A 19,431-nucleotide genomic window follows, 5' to 3' on the forward strand; every position below is an offset into this window, starting at 1 on the left:
TCCAAGTTGACTGGTAGTCCATTATACATTTTAGTAATTTTCCCATTACTCAATCATGCCTTCAAGTTTGCACAGGAAGTTGAAATTTGGAAAAGTGTCAAATGTTATCTTGAGCAGTCTAGAGAAATGCTGTAATTTCTATCGTCTCATACCTGTTTGATTGCTATTTAGTCGTAGTGCTCATGTCGGTGGACCAATAAACTTGCTTTTTGCAGGAACTGAGTTCGATCCCCGAAGGTCTAAGTGGTTAACTCCCGTTCTTCACCCCGTTCCTTCCTTGTCAAAGTGTCACTTACAAGTGCCATCAAATCATATTGCTGAACTCTGTCTCTTCATAATTATCTTACTTTTCCTAGGTCTTAGTCTATCTCATATCCCTAACAAGTGTTTCATAGTCATCTGGCGGAGCGCTTTCCCCCCACATAATTATCTTTCTAGCACATTTATCTTTACATGACGACTCTTTGATGACTGCAGGCAGTCAGTGTAGTTCCTTACATGAGATATATAAGTCTTTGTCAGCGTTATATTAGTTTACTCTCTCAGTGTTCCCCGCTAGAACCTCTCTAGGAAACATGCTAGTAAAATTGGAAGGTGACTTAGTACAATATAATTGTTTCTCTTGCCACCCTTAACTCCCAATAGTCTTCTCTCTCACTCGACAGTGTCTCTACCAACGTATTTGTCGCTATTATTATGATTCATTAGTCTGTGGATCCGTCATCTTGTCATCACAACTTTTCTTAACTCACTGATTCTCCATTTCCTCAATTACGCCCCATTAGTTTTCATTACAGCTCATTAATCTACTTTACTACTCATTTTATTTATTCTCATTATTCATAGAACCCTATTAACCCTATTAGCCTCTCTTACCAATCATTACTCTCTTACTCTTATCTTATTTACCTTTTTTTCTAACCCTTTTTATCGAGTTTTTCCATTCAAAGTTTTCAGGAAATTTGATATCTTTGTAATTTTTGTTGCATATTTTATAGTTGAAAATGTTGGAGAAAAGTGTGTCATTAAGGAGGAGGTCAGACGACCCATCACCGTGACAGGTCGTCAGGGGGCCCCGGAGGTCGTCAGGGGGGCCCCCGGGGATCGTCACGGGGCCCCCGGAGTGCTAATTCTCGCCCCTTACTGAGAGATGTCTGCCTGTTCAATATATTTATAACAAATTTGTTTAGTGCAGAGTGACAGAGAGAGAGAGAGAGAGAGAGAGAGAGAGAGAGAGAGAGAGAGAGAGAGAGAGAGAGAGAGAGAGAGAGAGAGAGAGAGAGAGATAGAGAAAGTGGGAGAGAGAGAGAGAGAGAGAGAGAGAGAGAGAGAGAGAGAGAGAGAGAGAGAGAGAGAGAGAGAGAGAGAGAGAGAGAGAGAGAGAGAGAGAGAGAGAGAGAGAGAGAGAGAGGGGAGGGAGACACGAAAAGCCAAAAATAACACATTATAAATCTACTCCCCTCTCCCCCTCACCCCGCTCCCCCTTCCTATATATATACCCTTCTCAAGCCACATTTAAAATTGCATCTCAGGAAATACGCTCAAAATTCTGCTCTCCTCGCGTGGTATTTCAATTTGCAGTCTCTTCGGTAACACAGGCCGCGAATATTAAAGCCTTATTAACATCATAACTTATCAGCCGCCCGCTGGCGACCAAATCTCGCGATATATATATGTATATATATATATATATATGTTATGTATATACAAGTATATATATTTTTTTTTCGAACGGATAATGTTGTCTGTGTAAATTCTGCAGCAGCTGCAATGGGGTTGAGAGCCTCGTGTGTGTGTGTGTGTGTGTGTGTGTGTGTGTGTGTGTGTGTGTGTGTGTGTGTGTGTGTGTGTGTGTGTGTGTGTGTGTGTGTGTGTGTGTGTGTGTGTACCGTCTTGCAGTGCTGCTTGTAGGTGTGGTTCAGCGTTGTATAGAGGAGACGTTATTTAAACTTAGAGTATACGTTAAGGAGCCGGTCAGCCGAGCGGACAGCACGCTGGACTTGTGATCCTGTGGTCCTGAGTTCGATCCCAGGCGCCGGCGAGAAACAATGGGCAGAGTTTCTTTCACCCTATGCCCCTGTTACCTAGCAGTAAAATAGTTACCTGGGTGTTAGTCAGCTGTCACGGGCTGCTTCCTGGGGATGGAGGCCTGGTCGAGGACCGGGCCGCGGGGACACTAAAAGCCCCGAAATCATCTCAAGATAACGTTCGAGGTATCGTATATTAGATGTTTCTCTATGTCCACTAACCCCCTCCCCCTCCCGCACACCATCCCCACTTCCCTGGGTAAAGCACGGTAAACGGCTCTGATGTAACATACAATCAATGTTAATAACGTTACTTCCCATTGATCAAACGTTATTTGAGCCTGTTTATGGTGTTGGCCAGCGCGACCAGGGTTCGAGCCTGCATTACTAGGGGCTCACCCCTGGCTATGTACTATGACCACTTCACCAACGATTGGTTATAAGGATAGGGTCGTTCTTAAGCTTATTAACTAAGCTCCATAACTAGCCAATCTCTCACATTTTTAAGCTCAGCGTGGCCCGAGCATGCACTGGGATTTGATGATGAACTGTTCCCTAAATTACACTACGAGTGTTGCCGGGGTTTGGTCAGAAGAATCAAGTCTTAGCGAGGCCAAAATAACAAACCCAGATGCTGGGTCTCCGGACACAACCTACGAAATTAGGGGGAAATAGATCGACATTTCGACAAATAGTTCGACAGAAAAAAGATACTTGGGGTTGACATCTTACTAGATAACATCTGAAGAATCCCACATTAACCCAATGTCATCAATGGCATATGCAAGGGTGAGCCAGCATTAGAAATTCCTTTATATTATTCCAAGATAACTTCGTTCATGAAGTTATCTTGAGATGATTTCGGGGCTTTAGTGTCCCCGCGGCCCGGTCCTCGACCAGGCCTCCACCCCCAGGAAGCAGCCCGTGACAGCTGACTAACATCCAGGTACCTATTTTACTGCTAGGTAACAGGGGAACAGGGTGAAAGAAACTCTGCCCATTGTTTCTCGCCGGCGCCTGGGATCGAACCCAGGACACAGGATCACAAGTCCAGCGTGCTGTCCACTCGTCCAACCGGCTCCCCTTGTAAGAGGCATATAACCTTATAACCATGCAAAATCTATTCTGGAATAATGTGGCTCTAGCATAATCCAAATCTCGTTAATTTGCTGGAAAACGAAGCTGGATAAGGTTAATAGGGGCCATGCTTCTATGATGGTACCAGTACCGAGAGATGTGAGTTGAATGAAAAAGTACCATGTTCAACCAGACATGTTTTGACAGTAGTTCAAGCAAGAGACATGATCTCATTCACAAACACACACAGACACTGAAAAACAGAAGAGTAAGGGGAGACATGATCACTACCTACAAAATTCTCAGAGGAATTGACAGAGTTGAAAAGGATAAATTGTTTAACACTGGTGGTACGCGAACAAGGGAACACAGGTGGAAACTGAGTACCCAAATGAGCCACAGGGACGTTAGAAAGAATTTTTTCAGTGCCAGAGTAGTTAACAGGTGGAATGCATTAGGCAGTGATGTGGTGGAGGCTGACTCCATACACAGTTTCAAATGTAGATATGATAGAGCCCACTAGGCTCAGGAATCTGTACACCAGTTGATTGATGGTGGAAAGGCGGGATCAAAGAGCAAAAGTTCAACTCCCGCAAGCACAACTAGGTAAGTACACACACACACACACACACACACACACACACACACACACACACACACACACACACACACACACACACACACACACACTTTTTTTGCCACTTTGGTAGCGAAACTGACAACTCAAGAGCCAGTCTGCTTGCTACTCACTTTGCTGTTTTGTTTAACTTGAAACGTATGAACACCTGATCTATCGAGGCCGACTCACGGAAAACGTGAATATCACACTGCTTCTGTTTTTACTAATCCATCTTTTTTTAACGGATTAGTCGATTCCGTTACAAAGGCCTCTAGGCCTAGCTATCTGCCAAATTTACCAATCGGGACATCCCAGAGGCCTATATATCCAGTTACGATTGGTCAGCCCCGCAGAAAGAATCCCGGAATGAACCAGATGCCCCAGGTGACACCAGGTGCCCCAGGTGACACCAGGTGCCCCAGGTGACACCAGGTGACCCAGGTGACACCAGGTGCCCCAGGTGACACCAGGTGCCCCAGGTGACACCAGGTGCCCCAGGTGACACCTGGTGCCCCAGGTGACACCTGGTGCCCCAGGTGACACCAGGTGCCCCAGGTGACACCAGGTGCCCCAGGTGACACCTGGTGCCCCAGGTGACACCAGGTGCCCCAGGTGCCCCAGGTGCCCCAGGTGCCCCAGGTGACACCAGGTGCCCCAGGTGACACCAGGTGCCCCAGGTGACACCAGGTGCCCCAGGTGACACCAGGTGCCCCAGGTGACACCAGGTGCCCCAGGTGACACCTGGTGCCCCAGGTGACACCTGGTGCCCCAGGTGACACCAGGTGTCCCAGGTGACACCAGGTGCCCCAGGTGACACCTGGTGCCCCAGGTGACACCTGGTGCCCCAGGTGACACCAGGTGCCCCAGGTGACACCAGGTGCCCCAGGTGACACCAGGTGCCCCAGGTGACACCAGGTGCCCCAGGTGCCCCAGGTGACACCTGGTGCCCCAGGTGACACCAGGTGCCCCAGGTGACACCAGGTGCCCCAGGTGACACCAGGTGCCCCAGGTGACACCAGGTGCCCCAGGTGACACCAGGTGCCCCAGGTGCCCCAGGTGACACCAGGTGCCCCAGGTGACACCAGGTGCCCCAGGTGACACCAGGTGCCCCAGGTGCCCCAGGTGACACCTGGTGCCCCAGATGACACCAGGTGCCCCAGGTGCCCCAGGTGACACCAGGTGCCCCAGGTGCCCCAGGTGCCCCAGGTGACAACAGGTGCCCCAGGTGCCCCAGGTGACACCAGGTGCCCCAGGTGACACCAGGTGCCCCAGGTGACACCAGGTGCCCCAGGTGCCCCAGGTGACACCAGGTGCCCCAGGTGACCCAGGTGACACCAGGTGCCCCAGGTGACACCAGGTGACACCTGGTGCCCCACGTGCCCCAGGTGACACCAGGTGCCCCAGGTGACACCAGGTGCCCCAGGTGCCCCAGGTGCCCCAGGTGACACCAGGTGCCCCAGGTGCCCCAGGTGACACCAGGTGCCCCAGGAGCCCCAGGTGCCCCAGGTGACACCAGGTGCCCCAGGTGCCCCAGGTGCCCCAGGTGACACCAGGTGCCCCAGGTGACACCAGGTGCCCCAGGTGCCCCAGGTGCCCCAGGTGCCCCAGGTGACCCAGGTGACACCAGGTGCCCCAGGTGACACCAGGTGCCCCAGGTGACACCAGGTGCCCCAGGTGCCCCAGGTGCCCCAGGTGACACCAAGTGCCCCAGGTGACACCAGGTGCCCCAGGTGCCCCAGGTGCCCCAGGTGCCCCAGGAGCCCCAGGTGACACCAGGTGCCCCAGGAGCCCCAGGTGACACCAGGTGCCCCAGGTGCCCCAGGTGCCCCAGGTGCCCCAGGTGACACCAGGTGCCCCAGGTGACACCAGGTGCCCCAGGTGCCCCAGGTGCCCCAGGAGCCCCAGGTGACACCAGGTGCCCCAGGAGCCCCAGGTGACACCAGGTGCCCCAGGTGACACCAGGTACCCCAGGTGACACCAGGTGTCACCAATAACTAAGAATATTTCACGGTGAATCTTCTGCATATCGTCCACAAGGTTTACAAATTTGCCTGAATTTACCTGAGGGGTTACGATCTCTATTTTTTGCGGTACTAGTGGCTTCTAAGAGGACAAGCATCCGATGACTTCTTAAAGGTTCCTGAGGAGTGTTCTTCAACTGCATTTTGAATTGAAGAAATGTATTGGTATTTACGGCTTCAGCGGGTAGGCAGTTCCTTGGGTATATAACCCAACCGGTACAAAAGTCTACCTGCACTTCGTTGTCTGCTGCTACACTACAAGTGCACAGGGCAAGAGAGCTGTAGTGGTCGGAAGACAACTCTGAATCCATCGACCACGTGCATAAGAGCCAGAGTTCAAGATCCACCGAGTCACAGCCACTGTTGCTGTTGTCGCTCTAAGTCAAAACATGTAACTGCGCGTGGTACGGTGATATGTACGTAATTAAGGTACGGTGATATGTACGTAATTAAGGTACGGTGATATGTACGTAATTAAGGTACGGTGATATGTACGTAATTAAGGTACGGTGATATGTACGTAATTAAGGTACGGTGATATGTACGTAATTAAGCTCAGCCTCGCAGCCACTCACAACCAGCCTCTGTGGTTATATACCAAGTCACAGAAGTATTTGTGTGTACGTCTGATACCATACTACTTGTGTAAAGGAAGAAATGTATATGTTTATCTCTCAGAATGTTTGGTAATATGTTTATTGTTTGTGATGTGTGTCTATATATATGTAAACACGTTGTACTGAACAGTGTGAGGATAGCTTGAGCTACCTCATCCCTTTGTGTGTATTTTACCTCAATAAACTTATTTCAATTTTTATTTTTATTTCAACCCCTGTGGTGTGCTCATGCTGTAACGTGTTGCAGTCACTCAATCACCTATGTTCACTGTTCCACGTGTCCCTCGCCACGTACTTCTATGTATAATTGTTTGTAAGTACCTAAATTTTAAGTGCATGCACTGTAATGTAAGTACATGTACTAAACCGTAAGTACATGTACTAAACCGTAAGTACATGTACTAAACCTTTCATACATGTACTAAATTTGAGCTTCGGCTCAGGAGTTATGACAGCCATCACGTCTATGAGACCCCTGAAAGCTTCTCGGGCAGTGAGCCACTTTCCAGTACCCTCCTGGACCCGAATACGGGAGGTTTGAAAGCTTCGTCCTTGGAGGGGAAGTGACTCTAACTCAACTTCCCGGACGTTCCCCACTAGAAAGTTGGAGGCAGTTCATCTCGCTGCTGAGGTCTTCCCTGGGGGTCGTATTTAGTTACAGGGCGGTGATATGTACGTAATTTACATAGCTATTTGCACATATGTTGGTTACTCCCGAGGTGAGTGAGTGAGTGAGTGATGACAAGATGAGTAAGCCATCAATTACTGTTGTGTGGTAATTCGAGTCGATATTTACTAATTGTTGTTAACCTCTGTTTTAAGCTGACTGCTTATCACCCATTAGTCCTTATCCATTTGTATCCATATCCATCCGGATCCGTTTGCGGATTAGTTAAAATCCGTCTATGGAACTGGTATTCTTCTTCCATGGAACTCGTACCAGTAATCCCTTTTTCTCGTCACTTGAGGCAAGCGAAGCACCTTTTGTTTAAAAGTTATGTGAGTTGTGTAAATAAGTCTGTTATGGTAAAATCTGGAACTTGACCTTGTTCCTAAAATTCACCTCTTGTTCATACTCTCAACTCGTCTATGTTGAATAGCCAGTCGAACGTTAACTGTACCAGTTGCAGGACTTTCCTCGGGTCGGGTCTAGCCTAAAGAGGTACCAGGCTTCTGGCCTAATGTTAGCTTTAGTTCAGGCTCCCAGTTGATCTCGATAGCATATTCCAGAGTTACAACTAGTTCAGTCAACTTGGGATACACCGGTGCTACTGAACAAGTGTTCTGAGAGTTCAATGATGAAGCAGGCCAGCTGTGCAGTAGTCCATTGATCCAGTGGTACACCAGAACAACGGCAACCAAAAAGTCTGAACAAGTCGTTCAGAAAATACAAGCGAAGTAAACTTGAGAATCACCAACATGACTGCGGCAGCGAGGTCTGGAGACACTACGACGAGTGTAAACAAACACAGACACATTATCGAGGAAGCTTGTAATGGCGCTTTTAAGGGCGAGCCAAGTAACACCTCAATACAGCTCCCAAACTACACTCTCACTACCACAATAGTCGCTGCAGGAACAGACAGACATACGGCCCAAGACAAGACGCTCAGTAACTCCGTCTGACAAACAAACTGACGGGATAAACAACAGCCGGAAATCTGGGGAATTAAAAGCGTCGCAAGAGCTAGTGTAGACTTGTACTAACTTTGGGCAGGATGTAAGGGAGAGAAACAGTCACACACCCACACACACACACACACACACACACACACACACACACACACACACACACACACACACACACACACACACACACACACACACACACACACACCAGCACCTGGTGCTTTACCCTCGCTCGCCGGCTAGCCTTTCCCGAGGGAGAAAATATGAGACAACGAGAAGTGTAAAGCTTGCAGAATTTCAAGATGAAATTCGCATTCCTTTCTGCTTCTTCGAAGTTGCCACAGAGACAGGTGGAGGAAATAAACACACACACAGAGACCGGTACACTCACACACTCTGTAGATACAACCTCCCCCCTCTGCACACACACACACAGGTGTGTGTGTGTGTGTGTGTGTGTGTGTGTGTGTGTGTGTGTGTGTGTGTGTGTGTGTGTGTGTGTGTGTGTGTGTGTGTGTATTCACTTAGCTGTGTTTGCGGGGGTTGAGATTTGCTCTTTCGGCCCGCCTCTCAACTGTCAATCAACTGTTTACTAACTACTATTTTTTTCCCCACACCACACACACACCCACACACACAAGGAAGCAGCCCGTGATAGTTGACTAACTCTCAGGTACCTATTTACTGCTAGGAGCATTCAGGGTGAAAGAAACTTTGCCCATTTGTTTCTGCCTGGTGCGGGAATCGAACCCGCGCCACAGAATTACGAGACCTGCGCGCTATCAACCAGGCTACCAGGCGTGTGTGTGTGTGTGTGTGTGTGTGTGTGTGTGTGTGTGTGTGTGTGTGTGTGTGTGTGTGTGTGTGTGTGTATGAAGCGGGCCGAATGAGCAGAGCTCAATCCTCCGCAAAAATAACTGGGTGAATACACACACACACACACACACACACACACACACACACACACACACACACACACACACACACACACACACACACACAAACACACACACACACACACACACACACACACACACACACACACACACACACACACACACACACAAACACACACACACACACATTAACAAAGAGTGGCGACAAAAATTATACATGAAAGAGAAGGGTTGGCAGACTGCCTTTTCTTTGACTGTCAGAAAGCCTTTGACACAGTACCCCATAAAAGGCTGTTACAAAAGTAGGAGAAACAGGCAGGAGTGAAAGGTAACGTACTCCAGTGGATAATGGAGTATCTAAGCAACAGGAAACAGCAAGTTACTGTGAGGGGGAAGGCATCAGAGTGTCGAGATGTCACTAGCGGAGTCCCACAGGGCTCTATACTTGGACCCATCCTGTTTCTGATATATGTAAACGATCTCCCAGAGGGTATAGACTCATTCCTCTCAATGTTTGCTGATGATGCAAAAATTATGAGAAGAGTCAAGACAGATGAAGATAGACAGAGACTACAGGACGACCTGGACAAACTGGAGGAATGGTCTAGAAAATGACTGCTAAAGTTTAACTCAGGAAAATAGAGTAATGAACATAGGCGAAGGGAGCAGAAGGCCGAACACAAGGTACCATCTGGAAATAGAAATCCTGCTTGAGTCAAATAGAGAGAAAGCTCTGGGGGTTGATATCACACCGAACCTGTCCCCAGAAGCCCCACATCAAAAGGATATCATCAGCGGCATATGTTAGATTGGCCAGCATAGAAACTGCCTTTATAAACTTGTATAAGGAATCGTTTAGGACTTTCTGTACAACTTATGTCAGACTAATCCTCGAGTATGCAGCTCCAGGCCTGAAGTCCATACCTAATTAAACACAAGAGAATGATAGAGAAGATTCGGAGGTATGCCACCAGATTAGTCCCAGAACTAAGAAGTATGAGCTACGAGGAAAGGCTAAGGGAGCTAAACCTCACGTTCCTGGAAGACAGAAGAGTAAGGGGAGACATGATCATTACTTACACAATTCTCAGAGGAATTAACAGAGTGGAAAAACGCAAACCATTTAGCATGGGTGGACCAGGAACAAGGGGACACAGGTGAAAACGTAGTACCCAAATGAGCCACAGAGACATTAGAAAGATTTTTTCAGTGTCAGAGTAGTTAACAGGTGGAATGCATTAGGCAGTGATGTGGTGGAAGCAGACTCCATACACAGTTTCAAATGTAGATTTGATAAAGCCCAAAAGGCTCCACAATCTGTACATTAGTTGATTAACTTTTCAGAGGTGGGACCAAAGAGCCAGAGCTCAACCCCCGCAAGCACAACTAGGTGAGCACACACACTCAGTCCCACCAATAACTTGAAAATGCTCATAAAACACTTGCCCGTCCTGGTGCCCAAACTTTGCTCCAGACCTCCAGAGGAGCAGTGTGTGAGGGGGGGGGGGGGGGCGAGGGTCCCCGGCACTGTCCATCACCGGGGCACGACGCCCCTGGGGAGAGCCGCCCCCCCCCACACCCCCACCCCGGCCCCCCCACCCCGGCCCCCCCACCCAGACACCCCACACAATAATACACATAATAACCGCGTGTCTCACTCTTGCTATAAGAGTCAGAAACATTGAACATCATTCATCGGCTTCCATGACTGCCCACACCTGCGACACGCACGGTCTTCAGGTCACGTGACTACCCACACCTGCGACACGCACGGTCTTCAGGTCACGTGACTACCCACACCTGCGTCACGCACGGTCTTCAGGTCACGTGACTGCCCACACCTGCGACACGCACGGTCTTCAGGTCACGTGACTACCCACACCTGCGACACGCACGGTCTTCAGGTCACGTGACTGCCCACACCTGCGACACGCACGGTCTTCAGGTCACGTGACTGCCCACACCTGCGACACGCACGGTCTTCAGGTCACGTGACTGCCCACACCTGCGACACGCACGGTCTTCAGGTCACGTGACTGCCCACACCTGCGACACGCACGGTCTTCAGGTCACGTGACTACCCACACCTGCGTCACGCACGGTCTTCAGGTCACGTGACTGCCCCACACCTGCGTCACGCACGGTCTTCAGGTCACGTGACTGCCCACACCTGCGTCACGCACGGTCTTCAGGTCACGTGACTACCCACACCTGCGTCACGCACGGTCTTCAGGTCACGTGACTGCCCACACCTGCGACACGCACGGTCTTCAGGTTACGTGACTACCCACACCTGCGTCACGCACGGTCTTCAGGTCACGTGACTGCCCACACCTGCGTCACGCACGGTCTTCAGGTCACGTGACTGCCCACACCTGCGTCACGCACGGTCTTCAGGTCACGTGACTGCCCACACCTGCGTCACGCACGGTCTTCAGGTCACGTGACTGCCCACACCTGCGTCACGCACGGTCTTCAGGTCACGTGACTACCCCACACCTGCGTCACCCACGGTCTTCAGGTCACGTGACTGCCCACACCTGCGTCACCCACGGTCTTCAGGTCACGTAACTACCCCACACCTGCGTCATCCACGGTCTTCAGGTCACGTGACTGCCCACACCTGCGTCACCCACGGTCTTCAGGTCACGTGACTACCTCACACCTGCGTCGCGCACGGTCTTCAGGTCACGTGACTGCCCACACCTGCGTCACCCACGGTCTTCAGGTCACGTGACTACCCACACCTGCGTCACACACGGTCTTCAGGTCACGTGACTACCCACACCTGCGTCACACACGGTCTTCAGGTCACGTGACTACCCCACACCTGCGTCACACACGGTCTTCAGGTCACGTGACTACCTCACACCTGCGTCGCGCACGGTCTTCAGGTCACGTGACTACCCACACCTGCGTCACACACGGTCTTCAGGTCACGTGACTACCCCACACCTGCGTCGCGCACGGTCTTCAGGTCACGTGACTACCCCACACCTGCGTCATCCACGGTCTTCAGGTCACGTGACTGCCCACACCTGCGTCAAGGACGTTTTATCTGGCAAATTACCCCCATTACGTTGTTGACATTTCATACCAAAGTTGTAATGACGCACTTAATAACCCGAAAAGGTTTTATTTTCTTTGCTTTAACTTTAATTTGTAATTTTTTTCATACAGAAATGTGATATCTGGAACGTAAGAGTTATACCCACCTTATTAGAACATGGGGGAGAGGTTTACTAATATAACAGTGACAAGTATACTCACATAAGAACATAAGAATAAAGGTAACTAAGAAGGCCTTTTGGCCCATACAAGGCAGCTCCTATTTATAACTCCCCAGTCCCACTCATATACATGTTCATCCCACGTTTGAAACAATCGAGGGACCCCACCTCCACAACGTTACGCTGTAATTGGTTTCACAAATCAACAACCCTGTTACCGAGCCAGTATTTACCCAAATCTTTCCTAAATCTAAACTTATCCAATTTATTCCCATTGTTTCGTGTTCTGTCTTGTGTTGATACTTTCAACACCCTACCAATATCCCCCTTGTTATGCCCATTCATCCACTTTTACACCTCTATCATGTCACCCCCAATTCTTCGCCTTTCTAGAGAATATAATTTAAGCTTTGTCAATCTTTCTTCATATGACAGGTTTCTAACTTGTATATCATTTATTAATTTATGTTTTTCAAGATGAAGACTAATGGTACTTGTAATTATCGATTCAAGTAACTTTCTCACAATAGACGTTAGGCTAATTGGCCGATAGTTTGACGCAAGTGATCTATCTCCTTTCTTAAAAATTGGTACCACATTAGCTATCTTCCATGACTCTGGCACCCTACTCTAATGGTATATTAAATATGGTAGACAACGGATCGCACAGCTCCTCTTTGCAGTCTTTAAGCACCCTGGCAAACACTTCGTCCGACCCTGGGGATTTGTATGGTTTGAGTTTCACTATTTGTTTAATAACATCATCCCTGGTAACTGCTAAACTAGTCAACCTGTCCTCGTCCCCACCCACGTAGACTTGTTCGCCTGAAAGCATAGTGTAAAGTTTCTCTTTAGTAAATATAGAGATAACATATTTATTAAAAATACTACTCATCTCTTCGTCATTATCCGTTATCTGACCTGTCTCGGTTTTTAATGGACATATCATTTCCCAAATCTTTGTTCGCAGTATACCTCATATGAGTCAACGGTTTGGAGTGACAGACGAATCATCAGATAAACACCTACACGGAATAACAAGCAACAAAAACAACAAAAACACCCCCCCCCCACACAAGCACACACACATACATATAATTACCACATAATATGACAGGGAATCTGGGCAAGCTAGGCAGGTCCGGAGATTAATTAGTTTGTCCCGAGAGAGAAAATAATATCCCTCAGCCCTGTGTAATTACCAAGGCGCAGGAGAGGAGGGAGGCTTTGAAGCTCTCCGGGGGGGAGGAAAAGAAACACCTTGGCACACCGCCTTCTCAAACCCCCGAAGCTTTGATGCTGTAAACTTACGGTGGATGTTGCTGCCTTGTTTAGGGGGGAAGCCCTCGGAAAACAGTTGGGGCTTCCTTGTTTGCATCTTGAGTTTGCTCTTGAGGGCGCTTGTGATGATGATTTTTGAGCTCGTGTTTGAAGGCGCTAACAAAATATTTTTCGTTCATTTTTGATCAAGGACGTTTGCGATTATTCTGGTTCGATTTTGACGGCGATTTGTGATTATTTGAGCTCATTTCGGTCACGGTCTTCAGGTCACGTGACTACCCACACCTGCGTCACGCACGGTCTTCAGCAGTTTTTTTCAGTTTTTTTCTTCAGCAGTTTTTTTTTTTGTCTTCAGCAGCTATCAAGCAGTTTTTTTATTTTTCTACCGTTTCGTTGAGAGATTAATTGATAGATTCTTGTTTGTACTTGCTTAGGAATGTGATGACTTTGTAAGTTGTGATGTGTTATTTGTTAATAACATGTTGTGTCTGGGGTGGAGCATTGTTTCTTCTTGGTGTATATTAAGGGGTCCTGTGGCATTGTGGTCTATACACACGGAAGTCACAACAGCGTAATGCATCAAATGAACAAATCCACAAGGGCCGTGATGAGGAGGGTTCGAACCTACTTTCAAGAGTATCCCAGACACGCCTTAATCGACTGTGCCACGACAGTCGAATTCAGTGCACGTTGGATTGTGTAAAACCCTGGTTTGTGTCTCGGAGAGACTGCATGATCCGTGTGAGGGCAGATGAACTCCCGGTTGCAATTCTTTTACTGTGTCGTGGCACAGTCGATTATGCCACGTCTGGGATCCTCTTGGACGTAGGTTCGAACCGTCATCACGGCCCTTGTGGATTTGTTTACAGTGGTCTATGTTTTCGACTCACAATCAAGGGTCCCGGCTTCGATATCTTGATGGGACTGAAGAGGGAAGGAGACCTTAATAAGCCTAACAAACTTTATGTTCGGGACAATGGGGAATTGTCATAAGTTTCCTATCAATAACCGAGGCTCTTGGTCCATTTTTGCAATCATCTATAGTTACAGGTTTGAGGTTAATTATCTATGAAACGAAATGACCTGATGTTAAGAAAATAAACTTGAGAAAGGTTTCCTACTTTCTCAACAGTGAATTTGTTCAAAAACTCTTCCAAACAACTGATTGATGTTAGGCTTAAAGCCCATCAACCTCCAAAAGGGTTCTATGGTCACCAGAATTGCTTATTGATCAACCAGCAAGTATAATCTACTCCTGAACATAGTCCGGGACTAAAGTATACTCTCTGCACATATACCCTGAGAAGCTTAGGACACCAGATATGTGCAAGAAAAGATAGAAAGTACATTTATTTAATTCTCTGAACTGATGCCAAATTTGTTCATTTTGAAGACTGGTATACAAACCTGCCCGTCTTTCCTATAGTTGGCCAAGTTTAGTGATCAATCAAGGATTGGAAGAGAGCCACTTGGAGGGTAATGAGTTGAGGATAGCAGCCCGGCCTCTCAAACTAATACATCACATTTTGTACGTTCTGGTCCCCCATCGCATAAAATTACTATTAAAAACACCGGTTTACAAGTATCCACGTTTTCGATGAACCGATAGCTGAGGTTAAAGGGGTTGCTTGGCTTCGTGCGTTCCTGGTTTGGCTGACACCTTGTATTTTGTACGTTGTGGCAAGTCGAGAGGAAGGGGCTGTGCTTCCAGTCACCACTCACAGACTGGTCCAGGGCCCTTGCAACTCCACCAGGAAAAATGTCAACTCTTAGTTTGGAAGTGTTGCAGGTAGGAGAGCAATATTCTGCAAAAGGGAAAGCTACAGGAAAGAGCAGTAAATGTGCAAGTTGCATGCAAAGAGAGAAAGAAGTCAGGAAGATCGACCTGCTTCGCAGCCCTGGAGGATACAGAGTCATCAAGCTGGCCAACTGGAGATGTTGTGAAGATGCCAGACCTTTCATCACGGCCCCTTCTTAATTTCATTTAAAATATTATATTTACAAGTTATATATTTACCAAGTTTCATTAAATGATATTTATTAAGAATAAAATCAGAATTGTATTTCTTATAATTTTGTTAAAATTAACTCTATTGATATTAGTTTTTGTAAATTATTATTTTATATTAGTTATTATTTTTTTCACTGTAGGATTAAAACAATTTAGTTTCGAGTCCTCAAAATCTCGATGCCATTTATATCTTGAAACGTAATTAGCAACGATCACAGACGTAATTAGCAACGATCACAGACGTAATTAGCAACGATCACAAACGTAATTAGCACCGATCACAGACGTAATTAGCAACGATCACAGACGTAATTAGCACCGATCACAGACGTAATTAGCAACGATCACAGACGTAATTAGCAACGATCACAGACGTAATTAGCAACGATCACAGACGTAATTAGCAACGATCACAGACGTAATTAGCAACGATCACAGACGTAATTAGCAACGATCACAGACGTAATTAGCACCGATCACAGACGTAATTAGCACCGACCACAGACGTAATTAGCAACGATCACAGACGTAATTAGCAACGATGAGAGACGTAAGGAACCTCACCGTCTCTTAACATGATGTGAGAAGAGCAGCGTCCACCGTCGTCTGGCTCCAGGTGACGGTGGACAGGTGTCACCCTCCAGAGGCTGGACGATTGGGGAGGGTGGAGACAGGCAGAGGAAGACAAAGACGAAGAAGGCAGGGGGATGCGAATAAGATTTGGCTATAAGTAGCTCTAGTAGTTCGGCTTGTATAGGGATCTAGAGTGTGTAGAGTGTGTCTAGAGTAAAGTGCAAAGTTTTTTTTTTTTTTTTTTTTATTTATTTATTTATTTTTTTTTTTTTATTATTTTCTACCACAGACGTGGCCACACATTTACAATGCTAACCAGCATATATACATTTTCTTCTGTCCTCCATGGACAGGGTTAGAGAAGTGTTAAACATACAGTTCAAGGGTTTATTGAACACTCAACCACAGAAGGTGGTTCGGTGCTTTTAAAATGCTAATCTAACCTATATACGTAAATACATAGATACACAGATTTACGTATGCCCTACATAAAGTGTTAGGTGTGTCTTTTACATAGTGTCATTAATGTACATTCACAAAGGTGAAATGTAATTCTGATCAGCTTCCATATATTCTTTATACCCATACATATACATACACACACACACATACACATACATATATACACACACATGCATTCACATACATTTGTCTCATTTACCCTGACAGGGTGAGGTAGCTGATAAAGAAACTAGTGTGCAATTAAGCACTTAATCACTGAAGGTGATAAAGGTGCTTTTACAAGCTCAGGTTATATAGTTATATCATATATACACATTGTATGATTGATATATTACATGGTCAATTTTGGATACAAGTCCAATATATCATCAAGTGTTCCAGTACTCATATTGTAACTACAGAGTTCAGCATACCTTAGCCCAGGAGGGCGAAAGTCAGTCAGTATGGGACACGCACGCACACATACACACACACACACACACACACACACACACACACACACACACACACACACACACACACACACACACACACACACACACACACACACACCTGTTAATTGACGGTTAAAGTGTAAAGTGTGTGGACAAAGACAGGGACACACACTCGAACACTATATCTTGGATTGTAGTAAAATTGAGCCATTTAGAGGTAAATCTAAGCTCACGCTCTATGATATAGCAACCTATCTTATTACCAAGGATAAAATACCTGAAATCCTTGCGCTGTATCCATATTTCGCTCCCAGTAGATATATGACATATGAGATTAAGAAACTCAGAATTGTTAAGACTAATAATAAACAGTAGCTCCCCCTATGACTGTAATATCTACATTGCTCAAACAATTATGTATTAGCAATAAGACCTACCATTAATGTATAATGACTTACTGTAAATATGTAGCTCTTGAATTAGAACATTCTCTGTAGCTAGCTGACATTGTAGCTATAAGGTGTGAAGAACAGATGAAATTGTTTATGTAATAATCTAAGATGAGGTCTGATAAAGACCTTGTGTGCCCTCTGTAATGCTTTTGCGCTACCGCTCACAGGATGAGTATGGGGTGCATAATAAACTTGCCGATAGTCAAATCAAGGAAGGGACAACGTACAGGGCTCTACTGGAAAGTTATAGATAACAGGAAAGGTTGTTGACGTCGTGGGTCGCCCTTCCAGAGTACACACAGTGTACTCATCTAGCTGCGTTTGTGGGGGTTGAGCTCTGGTTCTTTGGTCCTGTCTCTCAACTGTCAATCAACTTATTTTTTCTTTTCACACACTCACTCACACACACACACACACACACACACACACACACACACACACACACACACACACACACACACACACACACACACACACACACACACATACACAACAACGATGTGTGGTGGCAGTAAACCAGTCGGCCTTGGAAGGGTTCGAAATTACAAGAGATGAGGTCAAGAGGCACCTGTTGGATCTGGACGTGAGAAAGGTTGTTGGCTCGGACGGGATCTCACCATGGGTATTGAAAGAGTGTGCGGAGCGCTTTGCTTGCCACTCTCCATAGTGTATAGTAGGTCACTGGAGACGGGACATCTACCAGAAATATGGAAGATGGTGAATGTGGTCCCAATATACAAAAAGGGTGACAGACAAGAGGCACTGAACTACAGGCCAGTGTCCTTAACTTGTATACCATGCAAGGTGATGGAGAAGATTGTGAGAAAAAACCTAGTAACACATCTGGAGAGAAGAGACTTCGTGACAACCCATCAACACGGGTTCAGGGAGGGTAAATCTTGCCTTACAGGCTTAATAGAATTCTACGATCAGGTGACAAAGATTAAGCAAGAAAGAGATGGATGGGCGGACTGCATTTTCTTGGACTATCGGAAAGCCTTTGACACAGTACCCCATAAAATGCTGATGTATAGGCTGGAGAAACAGGCAGGAGTAACTGGTAAGGCGCTCCAGTGGATAAGGGAGTACCTAAGTAATAGGAAGCAGAGAGTTACAGTGAGGGTTGAGACCTCAGATTGGCGTGAAGTCACCAGTGGAGTCCCACAGGGCTCTGTACTCAGACCTATCCTGTTTCTGATACGTAAATGATCTCCCAGAGGGTATAGACTCATTCCTCTCAATGTTTGCTGAAGACGCCAAAATTACGAGAAGAATTAAGACATAGGAGTACAGCTTGAGGCTTCAAGAAGACCTAGACAAGCTGCAGAAATGGTCGAACAAATGGTTGTCAGAGTTTAACCCAACCAAATGTAATGTAATGTAATGAAGATAGGTGTAGGGAGCAGGAAACCAGATATAAGGTGTCATTTGGGAGATGAAATACTTCAAGAGTCAGAGAGAGAGAAAAAGACGTGAGGGTTGACATCACGTCAGATCTGTCCCCTGAAGCTCATATCAAGACGATAACATCAGCGGCATATGCCAGTTTGGCTAACATAAGAACCGCCTTTAGAAACTTGTGTAAGGAATCTTTCAGAACTTTGTATACCACATATGTCAGACCAATCCTGGAGTATGCGGCTACAGCATGGAGTCCGCATCAAGTCAAGCATAAGACTAAACTGGAAAAGGTTTAAAGGTTTCCATCAGAGTAGTACCCGAATTAAGGGGTATGAGCTACGAGGAGAGACTACGGGAATTAAACATCACGTTACTGGGAGACAGAAGAGTTAGGGGGGACATGGTCACCACATACAAGATTCTCAGAGGAATTGATAGGATAGATAAAGACAGGCTATTTAACACAAGGGGAACATGCACTAGGGTACACAGGTGGAAATTGAGTGCCCAAATGAGCCACAGAGACGTTAGAAAGAATTTTTGCAGTGTCAGAGAAGTAGACAAATGGAATGCATTAGGAAGTGATGTGGTGGAGGCTGACTCCATACACAGCTTCAAGTGTAGATGTGATAGAGACCAGTAGGCTCAGGAACCTGTACATTAGTTGACTGAGAGTTGAGAGTCGGGACCAAAGAGCCAAA

The sequence above is a fragment of the Procambarus clarkii genome, chromosome 10, assembly GCF_040958095.1.
Source record: "Procambarus clarkii isolate CNS0578487 chromosome 10, FALCON_Pclarkii_2.0, whole genome shotgun sequence".
In the NCBI taxonomy this organism is placed as follows: Eukaryota; Metazoa; Arthropoda; class Malacostraca; order Decapoda; family Cambaridae; genus Procambarus; species Procambarus clarkii.